This window comes from Mytilus galloprovincialis, chromosome 8 (genome assembly GCF_965363235.1).
Source record: "Mytilus galloprovincialis chromosome 8, xbMytGall1.hap1.1, whole genome shotgun sequence".
Taxonomy (NCBI): Eukaryota; Metazoa; Mollusca; class Bivalvia; order Mytilida; family Mytilidae; genus Mytilus; species Mytilus galloprovincialis.
In genome coordinates, this window is record NC_134845.1 from 53,139,423 (window position 1) to 53,153,469 (window position 14,047).

Here is a 14,047-nt window from a genome sequence, read left to right on the forward strand (position 1 = left end):
ACTTTCTTATAAAATCTATAATATTTCCTTTTATTCAAATTAAGCATTCTTTCTCTTTCTTTTAATGGAAATATAAAATTTCCATATTTTGTCTATTTTTCCTTCACTATATATATATAATATTCAAAAGAATTTGAACAAAAATACTAACAGGAACGTTAATTTATTATTAAAGGAGTAGGTCCAGTAAGACCCCGTTTTGGCCCCAAAATATAGCAGTTTTACAAAATTGTTAAAATGTAAACTTTTAGTTCTTTATTGAACAGTAGAATGCTTCCGCTACATAAATATGGGCTGTTTTTGACAATAAAATGCACATATATCGGGTACAAGCACCATTAAGTCATGCTGAATTACTGAAATCTTCACAATTCTAGTCTTTTAGTTAAATTTAAGACGGTTTTCGTGTAAAACGAAAGTGGCCACATTCGTGTTCATCCTTAATATTGAAATGTAAGTTGTATTTTATGATAATACATAACATATATAAAGGTTAAGGATGAACACGGATGCGTCCACTTTCATTTTTGACAAAAACCATCTGAAAAGTGACATTTTTTGGCATATTTGGTAGATTTCTCATATTTGAGCTTGAATCGGATCGTTTTTAATGACTAAATCAGTTAAAATCTTTCACATAAACTGATTGATTCAAATGCAATAGACACTTAAGTGTTTAAAAAGTGGTCAAAATCTTTCGTCAGATGAACCTTAAATTTGAGGCCAAAATCGATCCTTACCGGACCTACGCCTTTAATTCAATTTTTGTTTGTTTGTTTTAATAGTTAAACCTTATAGCATCTACATATTTGTACTATCATGGTACGGTTTTGAAAATTGTATTCATTGTGTTTCCAACTATCCTACACGTCTTGATTCATTCACATTATAAATCACATTTCAAAAGCACACTATCGGTTTGCGTTCTCAAAAATTCCGGATAGAATGTCAATGAATCCGGAATCAAAACATTTAATGTAGGCCATTTAACATTCGAATTCAACTATTAGATTAAGATATGTGATGACGCAAATGCGTATTCTTTTCCTGAGTATCAGTGAGATGCTTTCAATTTACTATTTCGTGCGCTAAAATTCTACTTGCATGTAATACTATTAAATTCACAAGTGAAAGCTTATTTTCGTTTTTGTTATCTAAATTCGGGACACGGCAGAAAGAGCTTTACATGTGACTTTCAAGCACGGTCATCATTACTAACGATATTCTGACCTCGAGTTGTTTCTCTTTAGTTTCTTTTTTGAGTCATTGTCCTATTATAAACTTTGACCTTTTCGAAAAGCTAAGGATTATCTACCCAAGGAATAGATTCCTTAACTTTGTAATGTATTTAGTCTTTTAACTTTTTTTCATTCGAGCGTCACTGATGTTTTTTTTTGTATACTTAACTCGTGTCTGGCGTTTTTTATATCTACATACCTTTTTATATACATTGGTTATTTCAAAAGTGTATACAGGTATTGATAAACTTTTGAATGAAGAAATTCTTTGGCAAAACTAAGTTTCCCTGTAGAATATCTACATACCTTTTTATATACATTGGTTATTTTAAAAGTGTATACAGGTATTCATTAACTTCTGAATTAAGAAATTCTTCGGCAAAATAAGTTTCCCTGTAGAATGTTTGAATTGATTTAAGTAAAATCAGGAAATCTTTCAAATGTGAGATGTTTTATGAATCCAAAATAAATCTCTTCATAACAGGTCCAAATCAATTGCATGCCAAGACAGCTTCAAATACGAGTTGAGAATATATTAAGGCATGCATGTAGGAAACAAAATATAAAGATATGATAGATAAAATAAATGCATCCAGAATTCCAGATTATAAAGCAAATTGAGTGCATCAATTTATATTGCGATAGGTTTGTGCAATTTGCATAAATCATCCGGTTAGTAGAAATTAGGATTTGCCAAAGGGTTATAATCGGAAAAATTATGTACATTCCCAAGTAATAAATAAAATAGTCGAGCTCTAAATAACTATTCAAATAGAAGCTGTAAATATATACTTTCAACTGCTTCTTCTATTCACAGTCAATCATTTCAATTCAAAAGCAAACACAAATTCAGCAACAATCGTTTGGTGACCCGGCATCCAGCGGTCTAAGGTTCATGTATTGCTTTTTTTTTTTTTTTTTTTTTTAAAGAAATCAACTTGTTTCATATTTATTTATCCTCCATATATACTAAAATATCTGTACAGGTAAAATTTTATTCTTATCAAGCTGGTACAGATTGATTAACGACCTTCCACTCGGAGATAGCACAGTTTAATATCACAGCAGTTGTTAATTACACTGGGACAGCTGTCCGACCAATCTGACATCTAGACAGATTCAGACATCTATTATAATAGGTCTACCCGTATTGTATATACAAATGCCCTGGAGACTGTTTTTAATATCTTAGAGGAAACACTTTTACAGCAATGAACCAATTACGGTTATTTTGGTCTCTGCTTCAAGTAAACTTTTACTCTAACGTTGTCTTTCCAAATGCTCCTTAACATATGGAAAATTGCTGAATTTTCATTTCCGTTCTCTTACTTAAGTTTGCCTCAACCTAATTTATGAAATTCATACACTATGCTTATAACCAATAATCTTCGCTCAAGAATGCATTGGATAGTGTATCTTTTACGATTTTTTCGTTATATTCCTCTATAACGTTAATTGCAAGCAGGGGCATCATCTGTGTCCAATGGACACGTTCCCCATTTTTTTTTACTTTAGGTTATAATTATCAGTGTATATTTTTATACGACCGCAAAAATTTTAATTTTTCGTCGTATATTGCTATCACGTTGGCGTCGTCGTCCTGCGTCGTCGTCGTCGTCGTCCGAATACTTTTAGTTTTCGCACTCTAACTTTAGTAAAAGTGAATAGAAATCTATGAAATTTTAACACAAGGTTTATGACCACAAAAGGAAGGTTGGGATTGATCTTTGGAGTTTTGGTCCCAAAATTTTAGGAATTACGGGCCAAAAAGGGCCCAAATGAGCATTTTCTTGGTTTTCTCACTATAACTTTAGTTTAAGTGAATTGAAATATATGAAATTTTGACACAAGGTTTATGACCACAACAGAAAGGTTGGGATTGATTTTGGGAGTTTTGGTTCCAACAGTTTAGGAGTTAAGGGCCAAAAAAGGGCCCAAATAAGCATTATTCTTGGTTTTCGTACAATAACTTTAGTATAAGTAAATAGAAATCAATGAAATTTAAACATTAGGTTTATGAACACAAAAGGAAGGTTGGGATTGATTTTGGGATTTTGGTCCCAACAGTTTAGGAATTAGGGGCCAAAAAGGGGCCCAAATAAGCATTATTCTTGGTTTTCGCACCATATCTTTAGTATAAGTAAATAGAAATCTATGAAATTTAAACACAAGGGTAATGACCATAAAAGGAAGGTTTGGTTTGATTTTGGGAGGTTTGGTCCCAACAGTTTAGGAATAAGGGGCCCAAAGGGTTCAAAATTGAACTTTGTTTGATTTCATCAAAAATTGAATAATTTGGGCTCTTTGATATGCCGAATATAACTGTGTATGTAGATTCTTAATTTTTGGTCCCGTTTTCAAATTGGTCTACATTAAGGTCCAAAGGGTCCAAAATTAAACTTAGTTTGATTTTAACAAAAATTGAATCCTTGGGGTTCTTTGATATGCTGAATCTAAAAATGTACTTAGGTTTTTGATTATTGGCCCTGTTTTCAAGTTGGTCCAAATCGGGTCCAAAATTAAACTTTGTTTGATTTCATCAAAAATTGAATAATTGGGGTTCTTTGATATGCCAAATCTAACTGTGTATGTAGATTCTTAATTTTTGGTCCCGTTTTCAAATTGGTCTACATTAATGTCCAAAGGGTCCAAAATTAAACTAAGTTTGATTTTAACAAAAATTGAATTCTCGGGCTTTTTTGATATGCTGAATCTAACCATATACTTAGATTTTTGATTATGGGCCCAGTTTTCAAGTTGGTTCAAATCAGGATCCAAAATTATTATATTAAGTATTCAGCAATAGCAAGAAATCTTCAAGTGCAATAGCAAGCAATTTTCAATTGCACAGTATTGCGCAATAGCAAGAAATCTTCAATTGCACAATATTGTGCAATAGCAAATATTTTCAGTTGCACAGTATTGCGCAATAGCAAGAAATATCTAATTACACAATATTGTGCAATAGCAAGAAATTTTCAATTGGAGTTATCTTTCTTTGTCCAGAATAGTAGTTGAATCAACTTAAATCATTGTTTTATACAATATACAATGTATATTCACTTTTACTACCAACTGATAAATTAAAACAATCTTTACCATTCAGTAATAACAAGCACTTTATTTTACATTTTAATATTTTATGATGTATTTAAATGAGTAGTTATTGTTGCAAACTCCATTAGGAATTTGAATTGAGATCAGTTTTAGAAAAAGGGAAAGGGGGATGTGAAAAAAATGGGGGGGGGGGGTAAATTTTTCTCATTTCAAATTTCATAAATAAAAAGAAAATTTCTTCGAACATTTTTTTGAGAGGATTAATATTCAACATCATAGTGAATTGCTCAAAGACCAAAAAAATATTTTAAGTTCATTAGACCACATTCATTCTGTGTTATAAACCTATGCTGTGTCAACTATTTAATCACAATCCAAATTTAGAGCTGAATCCAGCTTAAATGTTGTGTCCATACTTGCCCCAACTGTTCAGGGTTCAACCCTTGCGGTCGTATATAGCTGCGCCCTGCGGAGGATCTGGTTTAAAATGAATTCATATTTTGTCAATTAAACAATCAGGTTCATTTCATTTTGATAAAAAGTTGTGTATCATTGATTGTCTCCATATCAAATACATGTAATGTGACTTGGAATGTTCACTAACAATCTTTCTATATTCTTATTTTATTGTCTGTCACATTCTTTTCGTGTTTAAGTTCATATTAGAAGATAATGAAAGATCAATACTTGTTGGGTGGAATAACATTTCTGACCTTACCTTTCAAATTCTCCTGGATTTTGTATTTCAGTGGCAAAGAAAATGATTGTCAAGTACTGTATCAAACAAATGGTAAGTACTTAGATATAACCAATATTACAATTTTTTTTCATTTGTTAAAAAAAGTACATTTTAGTCATAATAAAGAATAAAATGAAATGGATATAATGGCAAGCACAATAAACACCTCCTAGATTAAATCACAAAGGGACCCGTAATAAGAAAATGTTAAATATAGATTGAATGCTTTTCTAGATTAGTGCATGATTGTCTCCCAATTATCTTCTTCTATAAGTATACTATAAGAGGACAACGTCAAAAAAGATATCATAATATCGATAACCAGTTCCTATTTGATTATAACTTCATTCGTTTTATTAAAGGGGCACTAGCTATAACATATATAACAACATCTAATATATTAATGTGTTTTTTGCTCAATCATTAATTAAATTGGCGGATCCAACGGGGGGGGGGGGGGGGGGTCGGGGGTTGGAACCCCCTTTTTTGGCCGATCAATGCATTTGAATGGGGACATATAGCTGGACCCCCCCCCCTTTATCCTGGGTTGGGAACCCCCGTTTTTAAAATGGCTGGATCCGCCCCTGAATTAAATGCAAATTGTGAAATAATAATTCGCTTTTAGTAACCACTATGGTTTAAGTTTGTCGAAATAAGCGAACAAACATTGATTATGAATTATTCACTTGCAAGTGAAAAATTCGACCTCATTGAATCCGTATTCATGTTAACTTTAATTTAACCCCTTAGCTTGAGATGGATAACACATGAATTGTATGTGTAAAGTTATTTAAAGGATAAGAATGTCAACATTGAAAGTGAAACAAATGTAAATCATTTGATTAACTGATTCGATTCACAAAATATTATTCTTAAACAGGTAAAAACGATGATAAACATTTATTTGTCATCTATATAATAAAATTAAATAGAACCAGATTAATCTAACAGCACGAGTTTGCTTTATCTATTTATATCTATACTGATGATTACATCGCTTATATAGTCATCGGATGACTTAAGAGGTCAACTCGATAATTAGTTAGATGGCGTCTAGGTTAAAATACACACGAAACGAAGCTACGTATTTTCATGCCAGCGCCCTGTTTATTATTTATTTTAGACTTTTTATAGTTTGGATAATGTTTTACAGCTGAAGGACACCTACGGTTGCGGTAATTCTCGCTACATTGAAGACCCATTGGTGGCCTTCGGCTTTTGTCTGCTCTATGGTCGGATTGTTGTCGCTTTGACACATTCCCCATTTCCTTTCTCAATTTTATTATAAATCAAATATGAGAAATTGATAAAAATCGGTGATTATGAATTTGACAGCTAGTGTCCCTTTAACATACACATGTTGATTATAAAACGTTTCACCAGAAAATGCCGATGATAAAAATGATGAGTTAATTTTGTTTATTTGTTGACTCTGATGAATTTCAAAAGGCGGTCTGCAATTTGTTCTTAGAACTCCAATTAGGTAAAGTAATGCCTATTTCGAATAATATTGTCATCTGATATTGGATTAGCTTATTTAGTTTGCGTCTTCCTAAAAATGGCATGATGAGGTTTAAAAAATAATAAAAGTACCACTTGGTTGGGTATTTTAATTAAGAAACAAAAATGCATGCTTTTTTGGTTATTATCTTGAATATTATTATAGATATATATAAACTGTAAACAGCAATAATGTTCGGCAAAGTATGTTATACTAACAAGTCAACCTGACCGCAGTTGTCAATCGAACTTTCGGGTAGTTATTGTTCTTTGTTGACAATTGTTACCATTTTTTTGCAAATTTTTGTTATATCTAAAACTTCTGAGATAAATTTAACCAAATCTGGCCACAATCATCAAAATGTAATTAAGTTAAAAACAAGTGTCCTATGTTCCCGCCAACCAACATGATCGACATAGCTAAACATAGGACATAGGGGTTAAATGAAAATTTCACTCACGTCTTTGAAACTTTGAAAGTCCTGGGATATCCTGAAAAATCCCAGCACTGGTAATTTTGTAAATCCTGAAATTTCAAGCATCCCAGGAAGTCCCATGAAGTCCTGAAATCTGTTGTCCTGATATTTCAGGAATTTTCAAGACTTTAAATTTGTTTCAGGAATTTTGGGGATATTTCAGGACTTACATTATTTGATGTACACAAATTTATCCTGATTTTTCAAGAACTCTTAGGACTTTAGATTATTAACAGGAATTACTGGGATATTTCAAGACTATATATGGGTTTCTTTTCAAAACTTAGTCTTTGTTGCAATTTTAATTCCACTTGAGTATATTTACAATTCTATTTAAGTTCCAAGAATTGTTTGTGCATAGTTAAATTTGCATATGCTCATACTGATGGAAATGTTTGGACAATACTTTGGAAAATGCAAAACTCACATACATGTATCACAAATCATGTCACATGCTACAGGCCAAAATATGAGTAACAACACAATATTATTTTTTTTAATTAAGCATTAATATTTTCAAAGCCCAATTTAAAAGATCATGATCATACAACCATAGATGTAATACCCAAGATAATATATTAACTGTAAACAGGTTAAATTTATATAATTGCAAGTATCTAAATAAACACACAAATAATTTTCATGCTTTAATTCTTTATCTTTGCCATGTGAGCCAGAGTGGATAAAATGTATAAATGGGACATCTGGATTCAATTTATTTTAGTGTAGACACTGGACAGGAAGTGTGAGGCCATATGCAGGAGATCACATATTGCTTAATTATACATTTTCTGCAATTACTATTATAACTTTAAACATTAAGATGGTAAATAAACAATGAATGGATATTTTTTTTATTTTAATATATATATCAAATTTTCAAGATAAATTTAATTTATTCAACCAGGGAACCTTTCAAAGAAAATGGAAATTTAACTCCCTTAAATAACCCCTGACACAATTAGAATTTGAACTTGGACAACAAGCAAAGATGTCTTATTCTTAACACAAAATGAATGCAGATAAATGAAAATAACTAGGTTCCAACAGTTCTATATTTTAACATTATATTAATAGTGCAGATGTTTTCTTCTGGTGACATGACTGTTTGATTTTAAGGAGCATTAATTTGATGATTACATGCATTTTGGACAATATCTTTTGGTAAGTACAAATACATTAGATTCCACCATTTTGAATATGTGCATATGACAAGAAGAGTAAAGAAAACAGTTATAGAATGTTTACATAAGATTTACTTTCATCACAATCATAAGGAATTAGCAATACATTGTTATTACATATTATGAAAAAATATTTAAATAGTATAGGTATGCTTTTAATAATAACATAAAAAAACTTAAACATAGAAGTGTGAGAAAACTCACATTTAGATATATCACAAACAGTTTGCTGCAATATCTCTGAAATAAGTTGCTTTAATCATTAATATACATGCTTCTGGAATACTAGTACAGGTTTGGTTTTTAAAACTTTGAAATATATGATAGAGCAAGAAAGAAATGCTAAAAATAATTGTCAGTCTATGATTTATGAAAGCATCATTTAATGTCTTGGTCCTTAATTGCAGGGTACATTTATACACCAAATATATACATGTATGTACTCATTTAAAGAAAGACAAAAAGCAAGTTGACTTAAACAAATATGACATACTAATGCATGATATTTGGTTTTTATATTTTTTTCATCAAAATTGAGATCCTGAACTTTTGTTTTGTTTCAGATTTACTGTTAAGGAACAGCAGCTCTGATTTATAAAAAAAAACCTATAGTGAGGGCCAAGATACATTTATGTGACCAGCTTAAACTAGTCAAGACAGAGGGCTTTTTGGAAAATTGGAGAGAATTGAAGATGATAACAATAGAAAAAACAGTGACTATACTATAGAAAATAAATTTGTTTTCAAGTGATTTGATTTTGAAATGTCATCAAATGTGCTGTGAAGATAAAAAGTCAGAAGAATGAATACTGTCTTTTCATAGATTTTGTAAAGGATGAAGAGTCCATGTTATCCCCATGTTTTTTTTTGGGGGGGGGACTATTTTGTAATGTCTTGAAATATCCCAGGACATCCCAGGAGTTCTCAGGACAATATTCAAATAATTTACAGGTTAACAAGTCCTGAAAAGTTTTTGAAACCTGGGACTTCTCAGGACAATCCTGGGATATTTCAGGTTTACTAGTCCTGAAAAGTCCTGAATCCCTGGGACTTCTCAGGACAACCCTGGGATATTTCAGGTTTACTTGTCCTGAAAAGTCCTGAAATGTCCCAATTGGTCCTATATTTTTAGGATCAGGATTTCCTGGGATATCCCAGGAAGTCCTGTTCCAATACTCTCCCTAAAATTCCTGAAAAGTCTTGAAATTTCATTTCAGGAAGTCCTGGGATATCCCAGGAAAATATCTCAGGAAATCCCAGGAATGTCTTGGGATATCCTAGGATATCCCAATAGATTCTTGCAAGGGTAAGACATTTAGGTCAAATTTTACAACAACATAAGGAGGTAAAAATGTTTATCAGGTTGAGATGTATCTGTCCTAAAATTTTCAGACAAATCAGACATCTCGTAGGTGGGTTTGCTGCCACTGAATTGTAAATTTAAAACAATTTAGCAGTTTTTGGTTATTATCTTGAACATAATTACAGATGAGAACGTATGATAAAAGTGGTCAGTTGACCCTGAAGGACTTTTTGCCCTTTATTGCTACAGTTATAATGCGAGCATCCACTTTTAAAGTGTGTCCTCTGTCCCTGCCTACCAACCAACATATTCGACATGGCTATAAATAGAATATAGGGTAAAAAAACATGTGTTTCTGTTGTTGTTTTAACCGTTAGAAATAGAGAACATTTTAAAGGAGCACAAACAGTTCGGAATAATGAGCTTCTTTATGTTTTTTGTTAATTTATGTATCATTATCATTTTGCTTAGATTCTTTTGTTACCTGTACTGACATCAGACTCAGACTTCTTTTAAACTGAGTTTTACTGTATTTTATGCTGTGTGTTTGTTTTTTCTACGTAGGCTACAGGTACATAGGAGGGTCGAGATCTCACGAAACACATCTAACCCCGCCAAATATGTTTGCGCCTGTTCAAAATCAAAAGTCTTTGGCCTTTGCTAGTCTTGTATGATTTTTAATTTTAGTTTCTTTTATATGCTTTGGATAAGACGTTCATTATCACTGAACTAGTACACATTTTGATTAATAGGGCCAGCTTATAATATTGCCCTAAAATGAGATTTTTTTTTTCTCTTTTGTGTTTTGAGCAAAACTAAAAGAGATAGCGAGAAACTAAACAGGCTATAAGAATAGTTATATGGTATATCAACAAACAAGAAAATTTTGTCATGAAGTCTATTCGCGGATACACTATTGGAGAGTGTCCTATTTTATATGCATATAGACTAACTAAAGGTTCTATTCAGTATCTATATTTTTTTGTGTTTAGTATTCGAAGTCAACAAGGTAGGTTAAAATGTATCATGTGTGATGAATTTTCTTCTGCTTCAAGTATGTTCTAAAGAGTTCTAAATAGAAATACCAATAGTGTAAACAACATATTCTTCTAATCGGAAGGATTATTCTTTCTTTTATATAATTTAGTTTAAAAGAAATTAATACATGACTTCCATTAATTTATGATTCAAAACAAAAAGTACTTTTTTACTCAAACAAGATTCGATGTAATGTATAATTACATGCTATAAATTGGTCTAAATTTACTTATGTTTTATTTATTTAAATGTGGTATTTTGAACAATATCCTCTTGCTTTGGTTTGTCATGTTAACGGTTACAACTTATAAGTTGTTTGCTATTTATTTTAAGAAATCAAAAGTGTCATGGGAAACAAGACATACGATACAAAAGAGACAATATATAAACTTTGAAAGATCTAAACAAAAGAACACTAGATGAACACTGACATGTTCTCTGACGCAATGATATAAGCGGGAATAAAAGTTTTGACCAATTTATTATCGTAATTATATGTTTAATCTTCTTATTAAAACATTTACCATTATGCATATCAAACGAATTGAAATGTGTTAACATAAAAGAAATTAATAGGAAATAAATAAAGTCTATGATAAGGCATGACTTTTGTAACAGTTTTCAACCGTTATAATTTCCTTGCTCTCGTACTACATATATTGTCTAACCGAATGCAGGTTTTTTGAAAATCTGAATCTAAATGTTTCTTTTGTAAAACTTGAGGCGACCATTCTTTTAACAAATCAAGTTAAGTGGTATAGCCATAGGACATGCAACAACTATATCGCCTAGGGTTTTATGTTAGTTATGGGTCTATTTGTATCTCGTTTTGTGTATATTAATTATACTGTAACGGACATTTTATTTTACAGTATATGCGTATGTTCATTGATTTGATTGAACAGTCTTTTATAATAACTGCAAGATATCATACAAAACATGCATGAGTCACCCATTTAACCTAATTATATGAAAATGTGTAATCTTAGTGTTGAAATATTAAGTGTTACATGATTTTCTATTCATATTTGATCATTATTAACTAACGAATATAAATGATTGATTGATTGTTGGTTGCTTAACGTCCAGTGGCAAATATTTCATGCATATTCATGACGAGAACAAGTTCACAATAAATACAATAGGTAGGTTGATACAATAGAGGCCATCTGGGATGATGGTCGGGGAAATTTGGACTGCCACTGGAAAATGAAGGTATATTGGATAGGGACAGAAATTTTTGCCTTGCAACAGGCCACCTACGGACCCCTCAAAGAGTTGTTGCAAGGGTTCTTAACGTGCAAAGAGCGTGGCACTCTCTTTACACGAGGCATCGGATTTAACGTCCCCCTTCTGACCGGACGTGACTGCGAACTTGATACATCCCGCACAGCCAAACGGACGCCCCACTTCGGCAAGCGTTTTACTGCCGGTCGGGAGAAGACCAAGTGACCATATTTCTATACCCCAGTCACCCTTGGGGTTACGAATATAAATGAAATTGAAATTAAGGAGTTATATTTGTATCTGCCTTTTTTGTTATGTGCAAGTTTGGTGTTGTTGTTTAAGAAGGTCTAATTGCCATGTTCTCGTTAAGACATTGTTGTTTGTAATCTACTATAAAGTACAGTCACCCATGGTAGATAGTATGATTTCATGATTTCTTAGCAGAAGTTAGCTTGAACTTATATCATATACGAAATGTTTGATTATTGTGGGTTTGTTATAATTACGATTGTTAAAATTTGGTGGACTGATATTTAAAGTATCTTGTAAATTTCCAATGAATAAAATTCCGATAGTAAATATACCACAAAAGTTAGTTATTAGTCTCATGTGCCAGTCCAAAGTCAGGATATTTGTTTTTGTAATTTTATTTTTTTCTGATTGAAGTCAGTGTTGTACAACAATAGAAAACACACCAGTAAACACATATGTCTGTACCTTTGATAACTATTTACCTTCAGTCTGTAACAAGCAGTAAGCGACAATAAACCGTTGTAAAATTTAAAATTGAGAATGGAAATGGGGAATGTGTCAAAGGGACAACAACCGGACCATAGAGCCGACAACAGCCGCAAGCCACAAATGGGTCTTCAATGCAGTAGGAAACTTCCACACCGAAGGCGTCCTTCAGCTGGTCCCTTGCTTCACAAGAAACTAAAAATAAAAAATCATACAAGACCAACAAAGGCCAGAGGTTCCTGAATTGAGACAGGCGCAAAATTGCGGCGTGGTCAAACATGTTTTAGATATCTCATCCCTCCACATATACCTCTAGCTAATGTAGAAAACCACAAACGCACAACAATCCGCACAGTAAAACTCAGTTTAAGAGGAGTCCGAGTCCGATGTCAGAACATGAAACACAAGAAAATAAACAAAATGACAATTATACAAATATAACAACAGACTATAAGCAGTTACTGACATGCCAGCTGCAGACCTTAATTAAACTGATTGAATGATTATGTCTACATCATATGAATATCAGGCTCAATCACTCCTGTTAGGGATTTAGTATTATACCATCATGAATTATGTAAGAAGAACATAACATATGTCATGTCAACAACTGGTTTTAGAAAAAATGTGTAGAAATCCGATGCAGAGACCCTATAAGTGAACCAATATTAAAGCCAAAATATGCAAACTTTAATGACCTGACAACAGTATCTTAACTATAACATATTTTTAAATACACTATTACTTTGAAACCCCTTTTCAACCCAAACAACAGACACAAATTCTCTCATTCACTTTCTTTCAATGTACTTTTAGGTTTTTGTGTGCATATGTGTATGCGCATCCTTCGACTATAAATGTCCTCATATCTCACATTGGAACTTCAGAGCTGGTCACTTTTGCAATACCACAAAACAATATTATTGTTTGTTTGATGTCAACAGAGTCCAGCATAATGAATTTTGCAGACCAAAACCAGATTTTGAAACCTCAGGTAGCTAGCTTTTTGTATTTTCGATTAAAATATGTAAGTTGTAGATGTCACAGTATTTACACCTATTTGTGGCCAAGCTTAGCGAAAAGTCGTGCGACATAATCAGTCAAACAAACTTTATTAGATTAACTATTGAAGGAACGATCGTTTTCATTGGTCAATTCAAACTTTCGACCTCACACCTGCGAAAATAGAACACACGTACTATAACGTTGAATGGACTGATCAATATTCAAGTAGCTGGTCAAGGTCGTTTAAAGCTTCCATCGTCGTAGTTGCGTACATGATTGTATTCTTGATTATGCAATCACAATTCCAGCTTATATAAATGTGCATGTGAAATACATTGGTTTTATAATTTTCTGCAATTGATAGTATAAATTTTAAACTTTAAAATCTTAACAGTTTTCACATCGAAATATTTAATTCAAATTTGTCCTCTGGATCAAGGGACGACATCAAAAGTTCAATGAATAATAAAAAAAAAAACATCAATCCACATATTTGTTTCATTGACTCCCCCCTCCTTCCCCCCAAGTTGCTCATCCTGCCT

The 14,047-nt window shown here is 32.2% G+C and overlaps 2 long non-coding RNA genes across 2 annotated transcripts in view; both read left to right on the forward strand.

Moving 5' to 3' along the window:
• Positions 1-14,047, forward strand: part of LOC143043376 (uncharacterized) — a 42,206-nt gene that overhangs the window by 22,160 nt on the left and 5,999 nt on the right. The window contains exons 2-3 of the long non-coding RNA XR_012968347.1: positions 5,045-5,085; positions 13,317-13,494. This is a non-coding gene — a long non-coding RNA (uncharacterized LOC143043376). The remainder of the gene's footprint in view (positions 1-5,044; positions 5,086-13,316; positions 13,495-14,047) is intronic.
• LOC143043375 (uncharacterized) lies at positions 7,785-8,945 on the forward strand. The gene is made up of 2 exons (XR_012968346.1): positions 7,785-8,174; positions 8,758-8,945. It is a non-coding gene; the product is annotated as an uncharacterized LOC143043375 (long non-coding RNA).